Genomic DNA, 19,783 nt, shown 5'->3' with positions numbered 1-19,783 from the left:
TTGATGTAAGTTCTTTTGCAGGATAGAAAGCAGCATTTCATCCTTGGAAAATATTTGGAAAGTCACAGTAATCATTAAACTACTTGGATTAGTCTTCTTATTCCCAAATCTAGATTTCTAGAACTCCTTTGTAGCGAAGAAAAATAAATTTCTGCTATTTTTTAGAGCATGCTAACGAGATTCAATTGAGTTGGTTCCACTTGCATTATATCAAAAAAAACATTCTATTTAATAACAAAAATTACTCCATTTCATTTACACTTGATTAGGTTAGGCATTTGATACAGTTACTAGCTCACTAGTTCCCGAATTTCTGATTTTTAGACTAGTAATTTTCCATATTTAATAAATCTTTCCCATGTATAGATAAATTTGTCGATAGATGTAGAAAATAATGTTTTTTTTGTTTCAGGGAGACCTCACCTCATTCGCCTCATCCAAGCCTCATCCACCCCTGTCACCAAAATCCACTAAAATCTCAATCCAAATTCTTGTTTTATAAGCAAAAATTTCCATTTTCATTGAGCAAATCTATCCATCTTAAAGCCCTTTCTTGAGTTATGGGTAGTTTCCATCACCTCCATGCCTTATTCTTCCATTATCCACCTTTCCCAAGCTTCATTTGACCTTCTAGACCACTTCCTAAGCTTTCGGGTTGTGTTTTTGTAATAAAACAGGGGATCCTTTAGACGTCCTGTAGGAACTAGTACTTCATTTAGACATCCTCTAGGAAAAATTGTAGTGGCCTGTTTTGAGCCCGAATTGAGAAAAATCATCACTAGAAGCCAAGATTAGGCCCCTAGCCCTCCAATCCATCTAGACCATTGTACTCCTTTTCCTCCACACCTATCTCCCTTGCCAAAGAACCAAGCAAAATTAGTATTTACATTTTTCAAGCAAAAAGATAAAAAGGAAAAAGTTATTTTATATTTATTCATGCACACAACAATTAGCACTCTCTAGGTCAGATTCCATGCTCAGTTAGTTTAAATCATCACATGTAATAAATAGGGTTAAGTTAGGTTACGTTTACATTTAGTTCATGATATTTATGGAATTAGAATATGTTTCTTTCCTTGTACTTTATATTTTGTAATAGGTCAGGGTTTCTATTTCAATTCATTTTCTACAATTAGTAGGGTGTGATTTTAGAACATGCACTCCATTACATCATGACAACAAATGAAGGACACATTGTATGTTGCACATATAGTGTCGATACCTCTTAATCTTTTACGAACCTCGGGTTGATAATTAAAAGTCAGTAGTCTTGAGAGTTGCAACATTCTTGCTACAATATCAAGGCTCATCAATGCTCAACACCATAAGTTTGAATTGTTGGTACAACTACAAGATATGAAAATAACCCTTTTATATTGATCAAGCTCACCCTGAGCATATACCAGACCTTCTAGAGATATATAAATACAAGGATTTATTAATCAAATACATGGCTATGGATAAGCTCATATGACCTCTCCTATAACCAATGAGTCCATGATCCCATGTTTACATCAAGCACCCAAAATACACACATGACATGACTTGATCCCAATAGCCCATATAAAACTCAATTTGACAATGTTTACAATATGATTCCTTTTATGACCCTTACATCACGATACATACATGTGATAAATATATGGCCTCCATTACATAGTGACTCCCCATAGTAGAAATATATATATATATATATATATATATATATATATATATATATATATATATATATATAGATATAGATATAGATATATATAGATATATATAGATATATCTATAATGACTATTTGTAGCAACAACAAAAAAACTAAGCAGCAACATATGTGAAGTCATAGAATTGATCAACAACATATTGAGTGTCAACCAACATCAACAAGGAACATTTCATACCATACAACAGTAGCAATAATGAGGCACCATCAATAAATTCAACATATACAACCCAAGGCATTGCATGACATAGTGATAATAGCATATATATTTTCCAGTAGTGAGTAATGTATTGAAGAACACATGCAAGACGACAACAATAATAACCATGAACTCATCATAGTCTACATCATGCAATAAGGAGTGCCCATAATGCCAACAATGAGCCATGTGAAGAATAGAAGATGCTCCCCTTGTACCTATGTTAATTCATCATCGCCAATCATAATCACATTATATCCTCCCTATCAATGAAGATGTCATCAAGAAATATAGTAAAGAGATAGATCAAGAGTAGTAATAAGAGTTTGAAACAACTCATAAACCCATCATGAAACAACACCCTTTCATACATTCCCAGGGATTATATGGGCATCATCAACAGGTTGTAGCACACTCGATGTTAGAAATAAAATGTCAACAATGAACTAATGGAAGCATATGAGGAGCTCCCCCTGAATCTGTGCCACTTCTTTATCACCATAGAGAAACATATGTGACTGTCTAAGTTAGGAACCACATACATATGTGATTGTTCTTCATAATAAATGCATACAAAATATAAAATGTTGATTTTTCATTGCCACAACTCCCTCTAAACATGTCATATATGTTTCTAATCACAATTGCTTCATTAGATGCAATATCAGTGACATAAATATTCAACAAGAGAATAATCAAACAATATATAAAGTAATTATCAATGCATGGCCCCCCCCGAGATCATGCACCATTGATCCTATGGACCTGATAGACGTCATCTTCTTTCCATGAGGCTATGTACCTCATATTTACTTATGTAGTTCCTATTAGAAGTAAGAATCAGATATAATAGACTACAGCGGGGACTATCTTCCTTTACTTTGAATCTGAAGAAGAGGAGTTATACCTATTTCTACTTTCATTCTTCTTTAGTACATATAATTTATTTTCATTTCTGAATCATTTTTCTATAACTTCTCCAATGTCTTCTTCTATAGCATCTAGTTGATGTAAATATAATTACATGACCTCTATCAGCTATTTGGCCTACACTTAGAATGTTTTGCTTTACCCCTTCAACCAATAATACATTAGCTGCTTCTCTATTCTTAACATCAAAATCATCACCCATTCCTAGTACCGTTGTAGATGAACCATTTCAAAGAATAATATTACCACTCTTGTTTTTATTAAGAGAGATAAATTTTCTTTTATTTCTATACATGTGATGAGAGCATACACTATCTATGTACCATTGATATTTTTCTTTAAATGCATATTTAGAAACACCACTCCTTATTTTTTCTTCTTCCTTCTGCTGAATAGAGAAGTGTTCGTGGATCCAATTTTTAGGTATTTTTATAACATGTATATTCTTGTCTGGTTACTTACTTTGCATGGAGTCGACTTGTGGTATGAATGAATCCATTTTCTTGTTCTTGCATTCTTTTTCTACATGTCCAAACTTGTTACATGTATAACACGTTACATGACCAGAGAAGGGATCAAGAGAATCCTAATATGTTTGCTTCATATTGCAATCAATAGCTTTGTGACCAAACATATTTCAAGTAAAACAATACCCCTTAAAGAAGCTTGAGTACATAGGAATGGTGATCTTCTTATGGGGATACCATTTGGCTAGTATCTGAATAATATTCTTCTACAATTGGCTACAATGTGTTCATATTTATGACAAATGAAACATTTAATATCATTGTTCAAAAAGGTAAGAATCAATTTTTGTCTCTAAAATTGAGACCAAATGATTTCCATTGTAAACTCACTTTCCTTGGTTGTTGGTTTGATTGACTTCTTAATTCTTTACCCAGATTCTCAAATTTTATTTATTGTCCTTAGAATTGCTTGCATAAGATTGTGAACTAGATTTCCCTTTAATACATCCATCAAAACTAAGGCTTGACTTGATGGAGGGGGGTCTTTGACTGTGAAGAATATTGTCCAATATCTTGGTACTATCATAGAATTTCAAATGTTTGTCTTTTTCTATTAATTTACCATTTAGAATGCTTACCTTAGCCTTCATTCTTTGACATTGATATTCTTTTTCCATATATTGCTTCCTTATTCCTTCTTCAACTTTTCTTCCTTCTTCTACTTGCATTCTTAATTCAATAATCTCTTCCTTAAGCCTATTATATTGTTCTTCAAATACTTGGAGTAGCTCTTCATTTATTTTGTTTGAATTTTCCAAATGTGATCTTAGAGAGAGGATCTCAGCTTCAAGTCCTTCATAGTATCTTTTTCTTTCATTAAGTTGATCAAATTTTGCGACAATGTTTAGTGATTTATCATGATCCTTGTTTTAGACTCCTACAACTTATTCTCAAGACTATTTATCTTTTTCAAAGAAGAAGCAAGTTTTATTCTAAGATTTAGTACTTCCTCTAACCTATCTTCTTATGAATTAGTAATTCCAAAGGTTGTTTCATGATCAGTCTCATCTTCTGACAAACCAAAATTTCCTTTAGATTCATTTAATGTCTCAGAAACAAGATTATCTATCGGTTTACTTGATGAGAAATCATCATTTAAATGTGTTATTTCTCCTTCCTAGATGACCTATAGATTATCCCATACTTCCTTCGCAGTTGCATAATGCATAATGAATAACTTTCTCTAATACAGAATCAAGTATGTTACAAATGATTTCATTTAATGCCTAACTATTCTTCTGAAGTCCCTATCCTCATGGTGCAGTTTCAATATAACTATTACATATTAAATCCCAAACATCATATCCGAGAGCCATTATCCTAGACTTCATATTTTCTTTCCACTCCTGATAATTAGCATAAAAAATGAGCATACCTTTATTATCCATGCTTTTTTATTTGGCTTGTTCTACTACAGGTTGTCCTTTATCTATGAATGTTGATATTACCATGACATCAAACACATCATTGTCATTGATTTCCTAACTTGAATTCTTCCTTTGTGTTGCCTTCTTCCTGTGCTTCTTTCCCATTGTCCCTAATCCACTCTCAAGTGATTAAGCTTTATTGGAGCGATGTTATTTGATTCCAATTGTTAAGAAAAATACTGAGAAGGGGGGGATGAATTAGTGTTTTTATTTCACCTAATATTCAATTTAAATTTCATAGAAGTGTACACTATTTTTATTTAGACAACTAGCATGTGTACGCGTCTTCAGTGAATGAAAGTCGTCTATGCGCATATTTCCATTTTTTTCACAATTTCCATCAATTTTTTAAATTAACCATTGGATCATTTCTCATTAGTCATTCCTTATGCAGTATCCATGAGTAGTAAAGAGAAAATAAATCATACACATAAGAAACACATCAACACATATGGACACTAGGATTTTAGGTGGAAACCCAATGTGGGAGAAAACCATCGTTGTTGTTGTATTTTTCTTCATTCTTATTATAAAGAAAATTATTCTTACAATTTTGTACTGGCGCATAATATTTCTAGCTCGCAGGCTCCTACCTGTAGGAGGCTACAACCTCCACTTGTTCTCAATAACCTACTAGAAGGGAGCTACAACTCCCTAATCAATTTTTCCAGCTCCAGGAGAAGGAAGATCTGACTCCCTTACTGAAGGCTATGGCCTTCAACACCTATGTGGATCACATTTCAAAATTTTCATACTAGATCCACTTGTCTCAATCAACCATCAAAACATGCAGGCCACCTTTCATCGAATTTTCAAACAAGACCCACACCCAACAATATGCTCAACCACTGAAAAGCAATCTCTGAAACCAAATATTGAATATACTCAAAGCCAATAACCAAACTCTGATCAAACTGAATAACTGAATGGCAAGATACCAATCAACCAAATCACTAATCAACCCCAACATTAATAACCAATCTCAAATGATAAATCAATACTATCATATACCAAACATCCTGATCAAGACATCCTTAACAATCAACAACAAATAACACACAATGAAGCTACTGTGATAACCAAGCAATAGTGCAAACCCTAAAAAAGTAAGAATATATATATGCATCTTCCATTAAGGGGATCCACGTATATACACGCTTCATGTGCATAAAACCTACATACATATCTCAGAACGTATCTTTCACCATTCCCTGACAATAAACTATGTATCACTGAAACATCATCAAGCTCTGTCAATTATTAATCAATAGAAAATAGGACCATACTTATCAATAAGCAATAATATTATTCAAATCACATTTACTCAGATAATATATGTGATTTTTCTAAGGCAGATCCACGTATGTACATGTTACTTATTCATGGAAACGACATACAGATCTCGAATCAACATTCATCAAACCCTGGCAGTAAATCATCCATCACAATGACTTCATCAACCTCTATCAATCATCAATCACTGGCAGTAAATCCCATATTCATCTACAAACAAAAAAATTAATCAAACCACATTTACTCAAACAACATACGTGACTATTTAGAAGCAGATCCACATATGTACACGATATTCAGAAATACAACCAGTGTATAGATATCTAAATCATATCTCAACATCTGCATACATAATCAAACCAGATCTTTGCATCTACATGCACACCCAAATAATATCTTTACACATAATATTCACATAAAATCTCATTGATCTTGCATTTGTTTAGCAACTTAAACATTTTCCCATAACTACACCTACAATAAGCAAATCAATCAAGCATACTTTTAGATCTCTCAGATCTGAGCATTCTCCTTTCTCCTTGGTGCACACTTGTTTTAGATCATATCACACATGAATAATCCATTCAATGCACACTTAACTCCTTGATATACTTCTCCTTTTATAGTTATTTTTTTTTCCATTACCACAGACAAATCCCTTGGGTTTGTTGTTAGTAATTGTTCGACGGAATCAAATCACTGTTGTCACCACAAATTTGTGGGATATCACAATGGGAAAAGCTCCCAATTTTGTATTTTCCATGGTTAGGGTCGTCTACGTGACTTTTGTACCTTGACCTGCATATGTGTACACGACTTTGATTCATAGAGGTCGCATATACTTTTCCAACTTCACATTTTCATCTTTTCTCAAATTAAACTCGTGAGAAAGTTGCCAATCGACTTCCTCAATTTTGCACTATGTGTATCAGTTGTTAATCCACTTCCTCATTTCTTCACTACCTGTACCAATATTCATGTCTTCTGCAGCAATTTTATAATCATCAAGGACAATACATCATATTATAACCAAGTTGACATCAGGGTCATATTTGACATGCAGGTTGACATCAAGTACAACATATCAACTATAATGCCAACAAAGTTGAGTTTGAAGGTGTTGATTTTGAAGTAGATGAATTATGTTTTTTTTGTTACCCTGCTTGTGAGCCACGATAATCTTAGATCCTATGGTTCCCTTTGGATCCAGCCTGTTAAAATAGCAACATGAAAATCCTAATTTAATTTGTCCTTGAACTAAATTAGGAATTAAATTGTAATTCAATTCTCATAACAAATTGTAGCAGTTAAGTAAGTTAAGTTGACTTAGTTGGCTCAGTAAATTCAATTTGGGAGTCTACCTAGAGTCATGTAGAGTGATCCCTAAATTTTTAGGGGCCCGGGTTGAGTTCATATTGAGTTGTAATTATTTAATTTAGTTTAACTTAGTTAAATTCAGTTAAAATAGTTTTGACTGTTGGAGGAACTAGTGAGAGGTCAAGTGAATTAAATTGGGTTTAATTCACATGCAATGATCAATCAGATAACTAATAATTCATGCAAAAATAACTCATGCATGTCATTTCAGAGGAAGACCCAGTTGAGATTAGAGTTCAGGGACATTGTACTATTAGTTGTATAATTTTTAGAGTTGTACAAATGGTGTATGCAATCAGTAGAAGGCCTATGATGGATTGCACAGTAGTGGTGAGGTATTTTCCAAATTAAATATGGGTTAATTCCCTTTGGGATTGCACAAGGAAGTAGGGTTTTGCAGCCAACAAATTTGGCTAAGTGTTAGCTTGAGCTGGTTTGTGAAGAATTGAGATAATTTGTACTTGTGCAGAGATTTTTCAGGTTGAACAAACATTGTATTTTATTATTATATCTTCTATTTAATGCAATATAGATAGTCAGGGTTTTGAACAATTGTTTTCCCCAAAAAAATATTGTGTTATGTGCGACTGAAATTATTGCTTTTCTGCTTCGTCATTTCATTGATCAATTTTTGTTTCCATTGATGAGTAGATTAGATTCATGTATTTTGCTTTAGCATATCACATAAGCAGTTTGAATCTACAGTAAAAATATACATGGTATCAGAGTTGAAGTTACTATAGAAGAGGAGAATACGAGTTTGTTGTGAAAGTGAAATTGAATTTGCAGTTACATACTTCAGAGTCAGTAGGATGTCATTATATGGTTTGAGACTTGAGTATGCCCTGGAGGTCAGCTCGAATTACATAGCTTGGAAGGACATGATGGAGGCAGTGTTAGAAGACAACGGGCTAAAGGAATTCATAGATCATGATATCCTGAAGCCTCCAACATCTAATGCTAAATTTATGGTTGAATGGAGAAAGTGTCTAGCAAATGTGAGAAAGATTATTCTAGAAGGAGTTCAAGATTATATTTTCTTGAAACTCCATGGTAAGGAAACTCCATTTGCAATGTGGAAGGCATTGAAGGACCTGTTTCAAAACAACAGTGACCACATGAAGTTCGCACTGAAGGAAAAACTCAGAATGATCAAGATGGAGAAGGGCGAGTCATTTCCGAAGTACTTGACCAAGTTCACCCAATGTCAAGATGAGCTTGGAAGTGTCGGGGTTACTATTGCAAAAGATGATCTAGTGAGCCTAACACTTATAGGATTTCTCAAGAGTTGGCACAACTACTAGAACTCAATTAATGGGAGGGAGAAGCTACAAGAGTGGGATCAATTGTGGTCCGACTTGGTACAAGAAAATATTCGATGGAACACCAGAGACGGATCCTCATCAAAGCATGATGATGAGGAGAATTGTGCCTTAGCTAGGAAGGCAAAGAAAGGGAAGGGGAATTCATCCCATTCCAAATTAGATTCCAATCAGGGCGGTAAGAAGAAGGAGATGTCGAAAATAAAGTGTTTTCACTGTCATGCGCTGGGACATTATGCCACAAAGTGTCTACACAAGAAGGTCGATAAGAAGCCCTCAGGAGGAGTGACAAGTGAAACTCTTGCTTTCCAATTCGAACTGGATTTTACCATAATCACTTGCATGGTGTCATCGGTGATGGGCAGTGTGCGGTACCTGGACAGTGGAGCTTAATTCCATATGATCGGTAACAAAGATCTCTTCAGTAACTTGTAGGAGAAGGATCTCTAGATGCATATCGAGATGGGTGATAATGGGAGGCATATCACAATCAGAATTGGTATTGTTACCTTTCAGAGGGATTCTAGTTCTCCCCTCAATTTGAGAGATGTCATGCATGTTTCAGGTTTGAAGAAGAACTTCGTTTCTATTGCCATGTTGGAGGATAGAGGCTATGATGTGATATTTGGTTTCTTTTACTTAGAAGTGAAGGTAAAGAAATTCCAGAGGAAATTTAATATCTTATAGCAAAAGGGACTTCCACCACTTAGAGATTCTAGTGGCCAATTAACTCCACTAGAAAATTACTAGCATATATTACATGAAATAGTAGTACATAGATCAAAATTTACTAAAGTAAAAGGAATCATAAGTGGTTAAGCATTCATTAAATGCCTAGAATATGATTTATTTATCCAGCATGCAATTCAACACCTATTTATTACTAGGAAAACTTTTGAAAAGTAAACAGAGGTGGATGAAGCATACAGAAAAGTAATCAAATTCTCCAGTCCATATGACAAAATATGGGACAAGTTACTTGAGCTCATCGAGTAAAACCAAATGTAGCATGTCAGGGTAGCACTATAGCACAGGCAGAGTCAGTACAACAAAAGAAGGAGCATAAAGAGAAAAAACAGATTTTCAGGTTGTAATTACCAACAACACCCCCGAATACAGTGTTGATTATGCAAATTAGTTCATAAAATATATTTTTGTATTGTATTAGTTTGATATATCCAAATCATTTTGGATAAGATTGTATTTTGTATAAGATTGTATTTTGTAAAGGATTGTATTAGATTAGATATTTTTTAATTTCACTCTATAAGTATTTTATAATTCGAAGTAAGTGGGGTTGAACCCTTGTGAGAATTCAGAGACATTATTGTACTTTTCTAAAAGCTTTTGAAGATAATCAAAGGATTTTGACTTTAGTTTTACAACATTTGTGTCCATGTGAGTTTCTCTAGTATATTCATCTCTATTTTTCATCATATATTCAAGGTAACATAGGATTCAGGGTAAGGCTAAGTTAAGTATTAACTTCCCTGAAATTCTGATGCAAAGTTGTCATGTTTATGGAGATTAGCTAATTGAATGATCTGTTTAATTAGTTCCTATGCACCTTTAAATTGTTGCCTTTTGTCATCTCTTGGATATATATTGTTTGGTTGTATAATTACTTGGAAATATTTAGATTATACAAGTGTTAATGGTTTAATGCATTGGTCATCCAATTCAATTAAAACCCTTAATTATATGTTTTGGCAGCCTAGAACTATCTATAAAGATAAAATAGGATGCATGCTTTGTTTTACCAGAGGAGTTAGTAATAGGAAACATGGTCTATATCATCCCTTACATGTACCCATTAATCCCTATGAAAGCATTTCCATGGACTTTGTGGTAGGTTTACCAACAACTAGGAAGGGACATGACTATCTATTAGTGGTAGTTGATGGGTTCAACGAGACATGTGTTTTGATGCCCAATAAAAGACAATGAGTGGGAAAGAAGAAACAAACTTGTTCTTTTTTTCTTTTGGATACCAAGGATTATCATTTTATACATGGACATAAGATTTTTCAGTGCATTCTAGACTACATTGTGGGAGAATATTTACACGAAATTAAAGAGGTATACAACATTCCATCCTCAAACAAATGGGAAGATGAAAGTAGTAAAAAATACTTTGATGTAGCTTCTGAGGGTTACAATTAGAAGCATATGATGACCTAGGATGAAAATATGGTATATATATAACACTCATATTACATAGCATTCCGTATTTCTACTGGTAAGTCCACATTTGCAACTTTTTTGGATATTTCACCTTCACCTTTGGATATTGCATATGGGTAGAAAGGAGGAGTGAGGGAGGATGTTATAGGGGATGTATTAAGTGTTGAAAAAATTGTTGATAACATCAAGAAGATCCATATACAAGTACAAGAGAAACTGTAGAAGTCATAGGAAAAATACAAGGCCAGAAATGATCAACATTGGATAGATAATTATTTCAAGGTGGGAGACAAAGTATGGTTATAATTGAACAAGGAGAGGCTACAGGGTCTTGGTAAGAAAATCAAAGCTTTGTGGTATGGTCCATTTGAGATAATAGAAAATGTAGTATACCCAAGGGTGGATAATATGGGGTACATGGGGAGTACCCAAGGATATAAGGTGATTATTTAGTCTAGTAAATAAGGTCCACATTAATAAGTTGTAAGTGGTTGACCCTCATTACAAAAAGGGACCACAAGTAATTAGTTAGTTAAATAAATGGGCCATAGTTAATAAATAAAGTGGTTAGGGCTTGTTAGGGTTTTGGGAACCCATAACATTATATATATTCCAAGATAGGAAGGGAAGAGGTGTCAAGTATTGTTTTTGTATTTACAGGTGATAGCTTGTGGAGTGATCTCCTTCCTTAAGGAGTAATTGTATGGTATTAACCTACCTCAAGGGTTTGATATTAATAAAGATAATAAATTTATATAGTATTCTTCTCATAGCTCTGGAAGTTATTTTGGAAGTGAATATAATACATTTGCAGTTATATTACAAGTGGTATCACAACACTTTCTTGGGCCAAGCGGGGAGAAATATTTTTTTCCTTTTGCAAGATGTTTTCTTTGGGAAAAAATAGTGGGCGGCTAATTTTAGGACAAATATGGAAATATTGGTGCAGAATATTCCAAAATTAATTACATATCTGAATTCCTTGTCAAAAAACACCCAAATTCAAAAAAAAAAAAAAACGGAGCCTAGACGAAGGAGATGTGGCTAATTTAAAATCAGTTGTTTTGTATATTTGTTTTGGACGAAAAATCATCGACGATGGATATCTATTCATTTTTTGAATTTTTTGTGCATAATTTCAAGAAACTAATTGCATATCTTATCTCCTCTAAAAAAATCACCCAACTAAAAAAAAAATCGTTTGAATTAGAACCCAGGCTAAGGAGATAACACCGATTTAAAATCAATTTAGATATCATTTTTGGGATTCAACTGCGTTAAGTAAGTCATTCAAACGTATGACCATTTCCATGAGAGGTAGTCGTAAAGTGACTAATTTCTCATGATTTTGAATAGTTCACTTAGCACTCATTGCATCGGGTGATGCTCACAGGGGTGAAGAAGTGGGATTGAAACTAGTGAAATGTGGAGAACGAATCACATAGCATCAATCATCACTTCCGGGGCTTGCACCCGGTAACCAGGACTTCCCAGGAGGTCACCCATCCCAGAACTCCTCTGGCTCAAGCGCGCTTAACTGTGGAGTTTTTCCCCACAATCAAGCCCACTTAGCTTGCTACCCCATTTGCAAAACCTTAGCAAGTATTGTGCCTCATGAACCATTCAAGTAGAGATCCCTTGACTCTTTTTGAATTTAAGTATGGGGGATTTACGCAGTGCATTATATTAGATATCATTTTTGGGATTCAACTGCGTTAAGTAAGTCATTCAAACGTATGACCATTTCCATGAGAGGTAGTCGTAAAGTGACTAATTTCTCATGATTTTGAATAGTTCACTTAGCACTCATTGCATCGGGTGATGCTCACAGGGGTGAAGAAGTGGGATTGAAACTAGTGAAATGTGGAGAACGAATCACATAGCATCAATCATCACTTCCGGGGCTTGCACCCGGTAACCAGGACTTCCCAGGAGGTCACCCATCCCAGAACTCCTCTGGCTCAAGCGCGCTTAACTGTGGAGTTTTTCCCCACAATCAAGCCCACTTAGCTTGCTACCCCATTTGCAAAACCTTAGCAAGTATTGTGCCTCATGAACCATTCAAGTAGAGATCCCTTGACTCTTTTTGAATTTAAGTATGGGGGATTTACGCAGTGCATTATATTAGATATCATTTTTGGGATTCAACTGCGTTAAGTAAGTCATTCAAACGTATGACCATTTCCATGAGAGGTAGTCTTAAAGTGACTAATTTCTCATGATTTTTGAATAGTTCACTTAGCACTCATTGCATCGGGTGATGCTCACAGGGGTGAAGAAGTGGGAAGTTTTTCCCACAATCAAGCCCACTTAGCTTGCTACCCCATTTGCAAAACCTTAGCAAGTATTGTGCCTCATGAACCATTCAAGTAGAGATCCCTTGACTCTTTTTGAATTTAAGTATGGGGAAAAACTCCACAGTTAACCGGGTGCAAGCCCCGGAAGTGATCCCACTTCTTCTGCTAAGGTTTTGCAAATGGGGTAGCAAGCTAAGTGGGCTTGATTGTGGGGAAAAACTCCACAGTTAACCGGGTGCAAGCCCCGGAAGTGATCCCACTTCTTCACCCCTGTGAGCATCACCCGATGCAATGAGTGCTAAGTGAACTATTCAAAATCATGAGAAATTAGTCACTTTACGACTACCTCTCATGGAAATGGTCATACGTTTGAATGACTTACTTAACGCAGTTGAATCCCAAAAATGATATCTAATATAATGCACTGCGTAAATCCCCCATACTTAAATTCAAAAAGAGTCAAGGGATCTCTACTTGAATGGTTCATGAGGCACAATACTTGCTAAGGTTTTGCAAATGGGGTAGCAAGCTAAGTGGGCTTGATTGTGGGGAAAAACTCCACAGTTAAGCGCGCTTAAGCCAGAGGAGTTCTGGGATGGGTGACCTCCTGGGAAGTCCTGGTTACCGGGTGCAAGCCCCGGAAGTGATCCCACTTCTTCACCCCTGTGAGCATCACCCGATGCAATGAGTGCTAAGTGAACTATTCAAAATCATGAGAAATTAGTCACTTTACGACTACCTCTCATGGAAATGGTCATACGTTTGAATGACTTACTTAACGCAGTTGAATCCCAAAAATGATATCTAATATAATGCACTGCGTAAATCCCCCATACTTAAATTCAAAAAGAGTCAAGGGATCTCTACTTGAATGGTTCATGAGGCACAATACTTGCTAAGGTTTTGCAAATGGGGTAGCAAGCTAAGTGGGCTTGATTGTGGGGAAAAACTCCACAGTTAAGCGCGCTTGAGCCAGAGGAGTTCTGGGATGGGTGACCTCCTGGGAAGTCCTGGTTACCGGGTGCAAGCCCCGGAAGTGATGATTGATGCTATGTGATTCGTTCTCCACATTTCACTAGTTTCAATCCCACTTCTTCACCCCTGTGAGCATCACCCGATGCAATGAGTGCTAAGTGAACTATTCAAAATCATGAGAAATTAGTCACTTTACGACTACCTCTCATGGAAATGGTCATACGTTTGAATGACTTACTTAACGCAGTTGAATCCCAAAAATGATATCTAATATAATGCACTGCGTAAATCCCCCATACTTAAATTAAAATCAATTATTTTGCAGAATTTTTTTTCGGGAAAAAAATCGTCGACAGTGGCTCTCCAATATTTTTTTGCAGATTTTTGTGCAGAATTTCAAGAAACTAATTGCATATCTTAGATCTTCTAAAAAATAACTCAATTTCAAAAATTAATTGTACAAATCACAGTCCAAGTGGCAGAGATCTCATTGATTTGAAATCAACTCTTTTTTCAAAAATGTTTGTGACAGTTGGATAGTTGTGGCATGGATCTAAGTTCCCAGGGTGCCCAGATTATGATTCCAGTCACATGGGAAGATACATAATGGTTGTTCCATTTTTTAAAATATTTTATAATACATATTCTGAGCTACACTGACTGAGTTGTGCTCTTTTTAAATTTTCCTCACAAAGTAACTATTTTTTTTCAAAACTCTCATTCTACTTCATGGGTTCTATCGAGAAAATTTTACAGGAAATGATGATGGTCCTACTGTTGAATAATTCCTAAAATGGGTGAAGTCACATTTCCTAAGAGTCTGGATATTGGGACCATGGCTAAATTTTAGATATGATGTTGCTATATGGGCGAAGTCACTTGACTCTAAGTATAAGGTGGCACTTTCTGATGAAGACTTCAAAAAGTCCTCTTGGACAAGTGGTCTCATGCTGGAAAGAAGGAATATAAGAAACATAAAGGGTTATTTTCTACTAATATATCCATATTGCAAGTCCATGGATGTATTCAAAGAGAGAAGATCATTGTGTCTATTAATCCTAATTGCAAGCATAATTTTATCAATGTTAATCTGGCAAAAAAATTGCAAGGTCCAGCAAAACATATTGAAATACACAGGTTGATAATGAAGATTTCAAATTTATAAATATTTTAATATTTATATGAATAAGTATGTTTTGCATTATGATTTTTATACTTTCGATATGGATGATGTGGATGTTGTTTTGGGATACCCTTTTATGGAATCCATTGGTACTGTCAATATTAATGTGTAGAAGAAATTCTTGAAAGTCTGGTATAAAAAGAAGAAAATTACATTACAAGATATTTTCATCAGTAAACATGTAGAGTTCAAGGAGACCCAGATGAGGAGTTTGTGGTGGAACTAATAATGGAAGACAAGAAAAAAAGCAGTTACCACAAAAGAACTCGATACCACTCAAGATCCATTAGGTGGGGAATTGAAGATAGCAACACCATCAGTCAAGGTTTTGACATATCACCAACCATGCCACCCAGGAAGACAACAACCCACAAGATGGCACAGGATTAGCAACCAGGATGAAGGCCACTGGAAGACACATAGAGAAGTAGGGCTAGCTACCTACAACACATATCGACATGGGTACCACAAGAACAAGTTTCCATATCAACTGAGTGAGGTAGCAGATAGACAAAGTGTTTATCTTTCTGTTCGATGGATGGATGCAAGTGCATGGTACTGATGGACTACTCTTTTGAGTGGATCCTATTATTTGTGTTCTTCTCATGTTTCGAGGACAAAACATGCCTAAGGGGGGTGTAATTTAGTATACCCAAGGGTGGATAATATGGGGTACATGGGGGGTACCCAAGGATATAAGTTGATTAGTTAGTCTAGTAAATAAGGCCCACATTAATAAGTTGTAAGTGGTTGACCCTCATTATAAAAAGGGACCACAAGTAATTAGTTAGTTAAATAAATGGGCCATAGTTAATAAATAAAGTGGTTAGGGCTTGTTAGGGTTTTGGGAACCCATAACATTATATATATTCCAAGATAGGAAGGGAAGAGGTGTCAAGTATTGGTTCTATATTGATAAGTGATAGCTTGTGGAGTTATCTCCTTCCTTAAGGAGTAATTGCATGGTGTTTCCCTATTTGCAAAATAAATTAAACTTGCAAATATGTCAGAAGAATAACACAATAGATGATAGAACTGAAATATTTTATCAATATCTGCAGAAACACTTGAGGCAGGGTAAAACCATAAAATTATTCCTTAGGAAAGGAGAAAACTCCACAAGCAAATGTTTTTTAATACAAAATAATATTGTACATATTTTCCCTTCCTATGTTGGACTACAGATAATGTTCTAGGATCCCAAAACGCTAACTATTCCTAACCACTTTATTTATTAACTATGGTCCATTTATTTAACTAACAAATTACTTGTGGTCCCTTTTTATAATGAGCGCCAACCACTTACAACTTATTAATGTTGGCCTTATTTACTAGACCAACTAATCATCTTATATCCTTGGGTACCACCCCATGTACCCCATATTCTCCACCCTTAGGTATACTACAAAAAAGGTAGGAGATAACACATATAGACTCATTATACCTCATACATGTGAATTTACTTAGTTGTGAATGTAGAGAATCTAAAACTCTATGAGTCTTCCATGCTGGATCAAGAAGAGGAATATGTCCTACATCTTGTAGAGGATTTGGCACTAGATGCTCATGAAGAGTTGATAGATGAAATAATTTTGCAGAAGAGGTCCAAAACTGCAAGACAAGGGAAGCATGACCTTTGGCAGATTGGGTTGAAAGGACAACTTCCAAGCAAGGCTACATTGTACACCTGAGAGAAGGTGGAGGAAAATTTTCCTCACCTCATTTAGTAGAAGCTTTTGGGGACCAAAAACATCCAAAAATGGGGAGGTGTGATATGGATTGGATCATTATATTATTTTTTATCCATCTTGAAGCTTTGATATTGGAAAAGTGGAAGAATCATATCACAAATCCCTTTCTAACAATGCAAGAAATGCCTCAATCAAAGTTTGTATCCAAAAGTTATGACACTCAAATGTTGACCTTCATGTTTTGACCACCATAATTTGAGAGGATCCCACATCATCCCCCATTACTTATGGAAAATGGGCTAGCCATGTGATTATGATGAAGAATATTCTAGAAGAGTCCATATTGTAGCTTCGGTTAAGAGTTTAGGTAGTCAAACCTAACCACTAGTAGGCTATCAAGTTGTGTTATAATCGGACAACTAGGAGAAAAATGGGTTCCATTATTTTCGAGTGCATTTTGTTCCCTACACATGCAAACTAACTGATAAGGATAACGAGGGCACACGAAGGGGATTTGTTCATTGTAGTAGCCCACAATCCATAGACCTTACTTCTTTGTACTCACAACTATTTTCTATTATGAGAAAGAGAGTAGAGTGGCCTCACCTCTAGTTGGTTTTTCTCTCAAAAGGATTTTCTAGGATATATCTTGTGTCAAATGTGGTTTCATGAGTTTTTATCTCATTGTTCTCTATTTTCTGCATAAATTTGAATTTGCATGCATATGCAATAAACAATAATCTATAGATCTAAAAATATAAAGAGGATTAAACCCTAACAGTGTAGATTTTCAGATTTTAAAGTATAAATTAGGAGATCTATTGTGACTAACTGTACAACACTTTACGGATCAATTATTCTATTATATGTTTCCATGTTTATATATTCTAATTACTATCATCTTACTTTTAGTTAGTGTTATGTTACATATTACGTTATGCATAGTCATGATGATTTCAATATTGATCTTCTAGCATCTGTAAATATATCAATGACTAATCTTATGAGAAAATGTTACTAATAGATATTTAAGTGTGGTGTGAGGCCACATGGATACACATTCATATGATGATTTAACGACCTCTATTTTTGCATACTATTGATACTAGGATTCATTTTTCTAAATGATATTCGACTATGATTTCTAATGTCATTTTAGTGCTTGTAGGTATAATTTAGTTGCTTGGTAAAATGAATCACACAAGGGTGATGTGGATGTATAGGACAGATGGACTTTCATGGTAAGGGTGGGATAACATCTTTGATTTCACCCGCTAACACTCTCTCTATGACTTTGTCTGGAAGATATTGGGATTACTTTACCTTGAAGCTCATAATGACGTGAGAGTGGACCCTAGATTGGATTGCTTATGAGGATTTATAGAGGGGTGTGCATCGAGGTGGAGTCCTTTATCCTCATCACCATTAGTCTCACAATACAAGGAGACTTGGGAGATGACAATGGTCTAAATCGTCATGTCTATTTTACCCTCCTTAGTCACTAATTCCTGAAGGGAAAGTAGTGTGGCACCCTTGAAACTTTAAGAGGAAGTTCTTGAAGGGCACAACTGACTTGACACCCTTGGAGTCAGGAAAATATCAAAGATAAATGATGGTTCACACTCACGGATTTATAACCACTAAAATATGAAATTAAAAAAAATATATTGGGAAGAATTTAATTGGGAAGTTAAAAGATTTGGGAATGGAATAATGGGTATAGATATAAAAGTTGAATCTAATAAATAATCCTACCAACCATACTCACACTTGGAAAACCTTTTAAAAAGTAACTAACTCTTAAGTATTTAAATTGTGCTAATACCAAAGGATGAGGGAGATGAAGTCAAAATAGTAACATTAATTCAATGAAAATTTACTCATAACATGAAAAGGGGGTTATGCATTCCTTGATCGAGATGATCTATATGTCAAAATGAGATATCAAAAGTGGGATCCTCCATCCTACCACCTTATGAGGGTATTATTGGAGGGGGATGGCGTGACATTCCCCCCCCAAGGATGATTGCATGCAAGAGATACTCTTTCACATGACTTTTGTTCAATGTAATAACATTGCCTACTCGAGATGTATAAGGATATATGTGCTTATTTAAGTCTTTGATATTTCAACAAGCCAAGGAAGGCATGGGAAAGATGATATCTCTCACATTTTATTTGTCTATTTTTGCTACATGGTATGGAAGCATTCCATTTGGGATATTTTGGGATTATTTCCAGCGGGGAGAAAGAACCCTTTCCTTCCTTCTTCCCTTTAAATTCCCTGTGTATTTTATACTTTGCATTTATTAGGTGTTCTTGTTTCTATTAGTTAAGACACTAAACAGTTTGGGGATTGGAAGGCTCAAAGACATAGGGGATAGGTTGTTGGTCTTGGTCCTATGGACTTCTTCAGTTCATGTTATTCACTCTTCTGGTAATTAACTCTCCTCGAATCTATATCTCACTTTTTCCTTTGTTGAGTTTTATTCCGTGCCTAATGCATTTTGAAGTGGTAGTTGTGTCAAACATGAGCCTTGTCATCTCTCTAGTGGTTTCGTGTTATTTGGTTCTATGGGTGTTGTAGCTTGGTGAGGCCTTGAGGTTATTTCTAGATAGTGGAGGGACTGCTCACATGTTGAAGAGTATTCAATGGTTCTAAAACT

The sequence above is a fragment of the Pinus tabuliformis genome, chromosome 6 (assembly GCF_031772625.1).
Source record: "Pinus tabuliformis cultivar Carrire ecotype Pingquan chromosome 6, CPIR1, whole genome shotgun sequence".
In the NCBI taxonomy this organism is placed as follows: domain Eukaryota; kingdom Viridiplantae; phylum Streptophyta; class Pinopsida; order Pinales; family Pinaceae; genus Pinus; species Pinus tabuliformis.
The sequence above is the reverse complement of the archived record's forward strand: the minus strand, read 5'-3'. Positions refer to the sequence as shown.